Genomic DNA, 8,809 nt, shown 5'->3' with positions numbered 1-8,809 from the left:
GATAAGACAAGGCGAACTAAAATGTGACGTGACTTGGAAAAATTGAAGGGGTAAGCAAGCGTAAAAAGAATCCATTTTTCCATCTTTTGTTGGATGGAAATTTTCGGTAACATAAAAATCGCATTTCTATCTTTATGGGCCTTACACACTACTTAATACTAAAATTAATAGTTATATATTTTGAATATATAAGAAAGATTAAAGGCAAAAGGAGAAGAGAGCGGCAGAAGATGAGATGGTTAGACAGCATCACTGACTTGGTGGACAGAAGTTTGAGCAAACTCCAGGAGATAATGAAGACAGGGAAGAAAGACTGGCCTGCTACAGTCCATGGGGTTGCAGAGTCGAACATGACTTAGCCACTGAATAACAACGTTTTGAATATCTCAATATCTGTTGCTGCTGCTGCTACTGCTGCTAAATCGCTTCAGTCGTGTCCGACTCTGTGCGACCCCATAGAGGGCAGCCCACCAGGCTCCGCCGTCCCTGGGATTCTCCAGGCAAGAACACTGGAGTGGGTTGCCATTTCCTTCTCCAATGCATGAAAGTGAAAGGTGAAAGTCTTGACTCTAGCGACCCCATGGACTGCAGCTTACCAGGCTCCTCCGCCCATGGGATTTTCCAGTCAAAAGTACTGGAGTGGGGTGCCATTGTGTTACTGGTTTTCAATTTTTAAAGTCAAACTATTTTGGAAACTTAACTAAATTAAGCTTGGAAGATGTCTTCCAGTGCCTTGAGTGCTGCCTGTCTGCCCAGCACGACGTTATAGAGGCTGACCCAGGAGAACCCTCTTCCCATCTCACCTGTCCTTTCCCTCCTACAAACACAAGGAGGATAAGAAGCCCTCTGGCCCTCCGTGGTGAAATATTCCCCTAAGCCAGAGCCCAGACTTTTAAAAGAAATCTCCAAAGCTTGTGGTCCTTTCTTCTGGATTTGCTTAACTCCTGACAATTTGCTTAATCCTTTTCTTGGAGGTGTCAACAGCTTCCTGTGACCCCCATTAACAGTGGGTGGATCCACCCCAGAATGTCTCATTGATGAGCCCCTCATAGCAGGCTTTGCGGATGATCCATTTCAGGGTGTACTTTGAGGAAGACATTATGTTCATGTGTGTCTAAAGCAAGCCTCTGGACTGTGTCCCAGTGTTCATTCGTCTAACGCTCCCAAGCATTTACACTGTCAGTTTCTGTTGCCACACTTGTCAGTGCCACCATCAGTACTGACTCACTCAGGGACCTTGTGTAAACCACTGGCGTCAATACTCTGTGGCTTCTGCCAAACAAATGCTAGGTAGCTCTTCTGGGAAGAGTCGTATTTCTGACTGCAGCTGGCCATTCATCAAGCGTCTGGAATTGGCCCTAATCTTGTCTGTTGGCCCCGGATATGCCATCTTCCCGCTCTGATTAAGCTTTCCCATCCCACACCTCATTGCCTCCTCATCCACATTCCTCGGCCCAATCTTTATTTCAGGAGATATCATTGTTCTCCAATCTCATATAATTACCATTCCAATGTGACTCAACAGTATCCAGTGAAGCCCTGAAAAATACTCCTTGGAACAGAAAGGACTGGGGGAGTCATTCAATCATAGCAAGGTAGAGTTGCCAGGGACCTTGAGCTCACCGTGTCCAGCTCCCCACTCCTCCCACATGGACAACTGAGGCACGGGGGGTTATCTGACTTGCCAAAGATCTTAACAGCAAACAAAGCCTCTCAGTGGAATTAGACATACAGAGATAAAAGTATGGGAGGGATAGAGGTATTCTGAGGACAATGGAAAGAACTGCAAGTACTGATAAGTATTTTGGACTTCCAACAGATAATCAGCAGCTGGCCTCTGTCTCCACTGAGGATAAGATATGGGGATGTGAGTATGGGGGGAAGGTTCTTAATTACAGTTTGAGTTTTTATGTAAAAGAAGTACTTCATTTCAATGTTTCTTTTTCAGAAATAGGGAATGGTGGGGACCCCTTTCTGGACTCTAAGCAAGGGTGGTGCCCCTGTCAGGGGCAGAGGAGTGGCAGGGTGAGGTGGGGGAGCCCTGGACGATATTGCGCAATGTCTGACAGCAAGGGCGGCGTCCCGTGCACCAGGTGCCCACTGCCTGTGTGGCTGAGCGGGCCCTGAGTGCTCTCCCCGAAACCTCTCAAGGGGTTCGCTTATCTGATTATAAGTTCTGCTGCTGGGAAATGAACAGCAGGGACGGATGGGTCTCTAAACAGAAGAAATCTGATTTTCCTGCAACATCCCTGCGAAATCAAAGCATGTAAGAATCATCAAGACAGGTAAAAATTTGATGATCATCTTGTTTATCTCTTGGGTGGGGGTGAGGTGGGGTTGGATTTTTAAACCACTTCTCTGATGTCTCAAGTTCAGCAAAATACATGCTTCTGGAGTTCATTTTTGCATTCAGTTCAGGTATCTTCTGGGAAATACACTCACACTCAGTAGTAATAAATCACCAGGAAGCAGGTCTAAGGGGTTATTTATAACTCCTCGGGATCCCATGGCCCCTGGCTGGCACTTGGGCTGAGTTAGTGGTCTGCGGTCAGACTGCGGTTCCATCATCAGGATGGCCATGCCCTGTTCCCGGTGGAAGCGACAGAAAGTGCTGATGAAGCACTTGCCCTGAGCTGTGACCGCACTCGCTCCGCCCTCTGCCCTTCCTCTGATGGCCTAAATAAAGCCAGAGAGTTCACATCTCCTGGACAGTGGTTGCAGGGAATGTACTGCACCCTTTCCTCAGGATGTTCTTAGTGCATCCTAATCTTGAGTAAGACTAACTCCATGAACTTTAAGGTTAGAAACAATTAGACAAGAAAATCCCTTCCCTAGATTTCTTGTAACTGTCAAAAAGAGATGAGTAGTGAAAACATTGCCCCATGCCAGACTTCTCACTCTTGTGAACCTTTGAACCATATTGTTTATTAAAAAGAATATGACAGTCCCCTGGCGTGATAAGGTGAGCCATTACTATTTCTGCCTTTTGACGGTTCTTTATGCTTTGTTATGCATCACAAGTACCCACATAGCCCTAGAAACCTAAGTAAATGCTGTGATTATTCTAGACTGTTCAGCACACTGACCCTGTCATTCACCTCTCCTTCATTACAGGAAAATCCTGCCTCTGTCTTCATCAACCCATTTTGGAAAAATGACTTAAATCTTGGCAACTATAGATAGCTTTGTATATCCTATATGGATTGCTTTAGAGGTCAAGCATACAGAAGGCAGCATTTAATTTTCAAGTTCTGAAGGATCTGAAGATGGCCCAGTCCTGTTTCCTCATCATTTATGTATTTTGAAACATATGTAAGTGTCCTCTGTGTGTTTTCCATGCAGCGCTCTGAAGATGAGTTTCAACATTGTTTCCTTCTCTGCGGAGTGTAAACTCCTGGAAGGCAGGGATTGTATTTTATGTTAGATGAATGCCAGGATTTTTCTTTATTCCTGCAAATCCTAGATCAGTGCCTTTGACAGTGTGGAAACTGAATACAAGTTTACTGTACTTAGACTGAATTTAATAAAAATAAGGATCATTGTGTGACTATATCACCTGTCTTTGGTTCTGGAGAAATAATGCATGGTTTACAGTGAGGCTGAGACTGCGTTTAATAGTTAGGCTAATCTTGACTGATTTCTGGGTAGGCCCATCCATCCCACAAACACGAGTACAGAAATCAGGTGTCCTGGCACATCAGACAATGTAAACTCTGAAGCCAGGCTGCTTGTTTCTTGGCAGAGGGTTGTGGCCCAAGTGGTAGGTAATGGGGGTCAGGCCCTCAGACCGCTCAGGAGGTGTGGCCTGGCCCAGGTCTTGTTCAGGTGCAGAGTATTCAGAGAGTTCATTAAATGTAACCTCTAAACCACCACTCAGGAAGGGCGTAGGCTTCACTGTGTGGCTGAAAGGCAATGATTGTACCACCATTGCCTTAGGTCTCCTAGAATGACTCATCGAATTTCTGTAATACTCTCCAAAATGTGTGTCTGGCATCTGAAGGAGGAAGAAACACTCTGTACTTGAAGATGCAGGACAGAGTGTAGGTACTGAAGTCAATCTAATGACAAAATGTTAAATTGGCAGCATGAACTATGGTTTTGTGGGAATTTAAAATCAGATATGTATTGACTCAAGTGTTTTGGGTTAAACTCACTAAAGCAATAATTTGTACCTTATAAAATGAAGCCTTTTGGTGGGGTGATCTGGCCTTTCAATGAAGAGGTGACATCATGGACCAGAAAAGTCCCTGGGGCCAAAGTTTGGACATGTCATTCACAAACTTCTACTTTCATCTCCTGAAAACCCTAAAGCCATTATTTTCCTTCCTTCAACCCTTTCTTCCTATGATGGTTCCTTTATTGTGACAGATGCAAAATTCTGAATTCCATCCATGGATGAGAAATAAAAATTTTCACCTTATTTCTGTAGCATAGGAAAAAAAGAAAAGAAAACCTTTTCCTCTGTATTCTTAGGTTTATACCTGGGGCCTGTATATTAAACTGACAAAAGGTTAACAAGAGCAAAGGCATCACAATTTTAATTTTTTGAGTATGAGGTTTCCAGAGAAAGGAAATGAAGCCCTCTAAACAGCAGTTATACTTGGGGGGAAGGGCTTATATGCCATCTTAACAAAGGTGATAAATTGTGGAGAAAGGACTGAGCCAAGAAGGAAAGAGAGTTAGGGCTTCTGGGAATGGTGAACTGTGGGAAGGTAAATACACGGGGGGAAATTAACTGTCTGCGTGCTCAGTCGCTCAGTTGTGTCCGACTCTTTGAGACCTCATGGACCGTAGTCCCCCAGGCTCCTCTGTCCTTGACATTTTCCGGGCAAGAATACTGGAGCGGGTTGCCATTTCCTCCTCTAGAAGTGAACTGTAAATGAGGGTTATTTCATAAGGTTTGTTCACGCAGACTCATCTAGTCTCTGTCTCTGTGATAAAGGTTCTCTTTCTGGTCTGGGAGACGGCAGGAGACACCTTCACACAGGAATTTATGCCCTGTTATTTTTGGTAAATATTTTGTTTGCAGTTCAAAATAATCCCTCTACCAAAGCAGTATACTTCAGCGTGGCGTATACTGTGCTTAGTCGCCTAGTCACGCCTGACTGTTTGCGACACCATGGACTGTAGCCTGCCAGGCTCCTCTGTCCGTGGAATTCTCCAGGCAAGAACACTGGAGTGGCTTGCCGTTCCCTACTCCAGGGGATCTTCCCCACCCAGGGATCGAACCTTGGTCTCCTGCATTGCAGGCAGATACTTTATCATCTGAGCCACCAGGGAAGCCTGGCATACATTGATCCCCTCTGTTTTACTTATTTATTTGGCTGCGCGCAGGATCTTTGTTTGTGTCATGCAGGCTTGGTAGTCGTGGTATGCAGGCGCTCTAGTTGTGGAGCAGCATGTGTGTTCTTAGTTTCCTGACTAGGGATGGAACCTTGGTCCCCGACATTGCAAGGCAGATTCTTAACCACTGAACCACCAGACAAGTCCCTCCCCTTTCTTTTGTATATTTCCCATCACTTAAAGAAAAATACGCCCACTACAGCTAAGTGAAGAGATATTTGGATTTATGCTTGGGTGAGAATATTCTGGGAGAAAAACATACCCAGTTGGAGGGCAAGTGATGTGGATGCTGTGAGTAACTGGGGTTTTTAAACTGGGTTTTCAAGGCCCCGTGTACTCAGAGTATGGCATCTGAACAAAGGTAAATTGCAAAGGCGAGTACAGATTCTGCACTTCTGGGTTCCAGGCTTGTTCGAGAACAGAAACGAAAAAGAGTGGGTTCTAGTGGGTAGAATCATCATTTTAAGAAGATCTATGAAAAAAGGAGTTGGGCTTACCCACAGGGACCTGACCGAGTCTAACTTTTACTAGTCTGTTATGGTAAAGTGGAAGGAAGTCCAGGTCCTGAGTGTCAAATGGAAGTGGACATTTTTTCATAGTTTTCTCAAGATTTTGTATCTGAAAGGAATCTTTTCAGTAATAACTAAGAACAGATATTTCATCAATGATTTAATTCTTAGTGTATTATAATTTCAATATTTAATGGGAATATTTTGAACATCCTTGCTATTTGTAGGGTCATACAATGGAACTCAAAAAGAACAGTTTCTGAGTCTTTCATTTCACAGAGGTTTTAAGTGAGGGAGAATGAAAAAAGATGACTAAACAACAGAAACAGAATTAAATAACATAAATTCGTGTAAATACATACAATACAAAGCAAGGTGGATATTATCACAAGGCGGTATTCTCTTCCAGGGAAACCATCGAGAAGATCTGGAAAAGCACAGGTTTTGTTGAGGGGTGGGACACTGAAATGCTAGAAAAGGAAATGTATTTCCAAGCATGGAGACAGTTTAGTAAAGCATTGCTGTTACCCGTTTCCTTAGGATGATTCCATTCCTCAGGAATTGGTGAGTTTAGAGGATGCGTCTTAACAGACATCTCTCTTATCCCTTTGCTTAGCCTGAGGTAACTGTGAGTGAATTGTGTTCAATGTGAGTTTCCTGAAAAGAAGCCAGGTCCTTGGAGGCGGGTTAACTGAAGCAATGCATCCTGGTCCTGGGAATCTCTGTTTAATTTGGGGACACTTGCTGTCTTCCAGGGAGCTGTTTGGTTCACGATGACGTTCACATCCTCATCTCCTTTGCTCTAGGAATTTCTGGTTTTCCATTAATCTTCACTTGGCCTGTTAGATATTTATTTTATGTTGTGGAGTTTTCCCATTTGGATATTTATTCTTGACCTGATGTTTTTCGCTGAATGGAGATTTCCTGAATTAAATAATTGCAAACCTGAAAGTGCATGTTTCATAAGAAAAACTTGCTTTCTTTTAACAACTTTGTAAGTCCTTTATAGCCTAAGTTCGCAGACTGTTCCATTTCTCTAGCAGGGTTTACCTCAAAGATGTTAGGGTGTGATTTTAAGATGCAAATATTTCTATACCCACTGCCCTCTGTTAGAGCTGTGAAATGCTGTATATACTACAACTGGCCAGATTTACGGACTCACTGTGCCTCAGTCCTACTTGGCCTTATTCAGCCATTGAGTCCCACTTGGCTCTCTCTGCTATTTGATGGATGGAAAATGCTGACACTGAGATGGTGCCTGGGAGCCCTGTGGCTGGCTTGGAGGGGATTTATCTAGGTTTGGGCTGTACTGAGACAATAGGCAGGTAGCCACCTCTAAGGCAGGGGTCCCCAACCTCTGAGATATAATGTGGCTTGAATCATCCCAAAACCACCCGCCCGCTCCTCCATCTGTGGAAAAATTGTCTTCCACAAAACTGGCCCCTGGTGCCAAAAAGGTTGGGGACCACTGCTTTAAGGTCGTGGGGAAATGGAATCCAGAGTTGACCTAGTTATCCCCAACCCCAAATCCTCTTCAGTAGGAATGATATTAGTGAATTGTGCTTTACAACTGTGGTAGGGGGCAGGGCAGGGATGGGGGCTCTGGGACCACATCCTGCTCACTTTCGTCTGCCTTCAGAGTTTAATTTTGTTGGGAGATAATTGTTTGGGAGTTCCCTGGTGGCCTAGTGGTCAGGATTCTGAGCTTTCATTGCCATGGTCTGGCTTCAGTTCCCGGGAAACTGAGATCCTGCGAGCTGCATGACCACCACCATCAACAACAAAATAATAATTATTTGTTTTCCCATCCTGGTGATGTCTGCTCACCAGAGATGAGGACGTAGGGGTGGCTTCTGTTACAAACAGTATGAAGCCCTCTCTATAGAACCAGACAGAGGGCCTGCAGTGGGAACTGCATTCATGTGCCTGGTGCCGCTGGGTGCCCCTCATCCAGGACTGGGGATGTAGAACACCTCATTATTTTCATTTTTTACTTTTGGTGTGTTCTACAGAGTAATTTTATATGTGCGCCAGTCTCTGGATTTTTTCTTTTTTTAGATCTGCATCATCACAGTCTCCCCTCCATCCACCTCCCCCATCCTTAGGTATTTCTCAGATAGGATCAGAACAACCTGTGCTCAGAGCTCGCATCACGGGCTCCCCTGTGATCTGTACATGCATATCTGTCACTGAGTATTGCTAAGTCAGATGAAATGTGAAGATTATGGGGACTCATATTAGGTTACAGATCCTTAAGACAGCATGTGAGGTGGCGTGACGGCTAATGTTCCTTGGTGCGGTTTCTGAACTTGGCCTTTCTGCAGGCTGTGCAGTTTTCAAGGAAATGGCTGAGTGGTTTTGTTCTGGTTGCTGGCAGGGGACGGATGAGGAGAAACTCATTGTACCTTCAAGTTGTGCCCAAGGGCAGGAACAGAAAAAATAAAAAGGAAAGTTCAACCTGGCTGGTTGTCCTTGGCATTGACCTGGCCTATGAGCTGATGTCCACTGAATGCCTTCCTGGTGCAGTGACCGAAGCTGTCTGGGGAAATATGCACTCCTTTGGGGCTGGCTGTTTCTCTGCACAGGGCTGCTCTGTATCAGGAGGACAGGAAGAGATGATGCCTTTCATTTCTCTGCTGGCTTGAGGGTCCTGGAGTCGGAGAGCCCTGGGTTGGGAGAGTTGGGTGGGCATTGCAGCTCGAGGTAGCCTGTCCTCACAGGAATCCCGGTGGGCCTCAGGGAGGGGAGGGGAGTGAGATTGGCCACTCGGTTTATGACTCCTGGTCTCTGTCAGTCTGTGGACAATGTGACTTTCATCAGGCTAAAGATGGCTTCATTATGAATGTTTCTTGACCAGCTGAGGAAATATACACTGAGAACAAAAGTGCTTCTCAAGTAACGAAAGGAAAATTCCTCTCTAATCATGAATTATTTTTTACATCTGCATTGGAGTTCAC

Source organism: Capricornis sumatraensis, chromosome 13, assembly GCF_032405125.1.
Source record: "Capricornis sumatraensis isolate serow.1 chromosome 13, serow.2, whole genome shotgun sequence".
In the NCBI taxonomy this organism is placed as follows: Eukaryota; Metazoa; Chordata; class Mammalia; order Artiodactyla; family Bovidae; genus Capricornis; species Capricornis sumatraensis.
The sequence above is the reverse complement of the archived record's forward strand: the minus strand, read 5'-3'. Positions refer to the sequence as shown.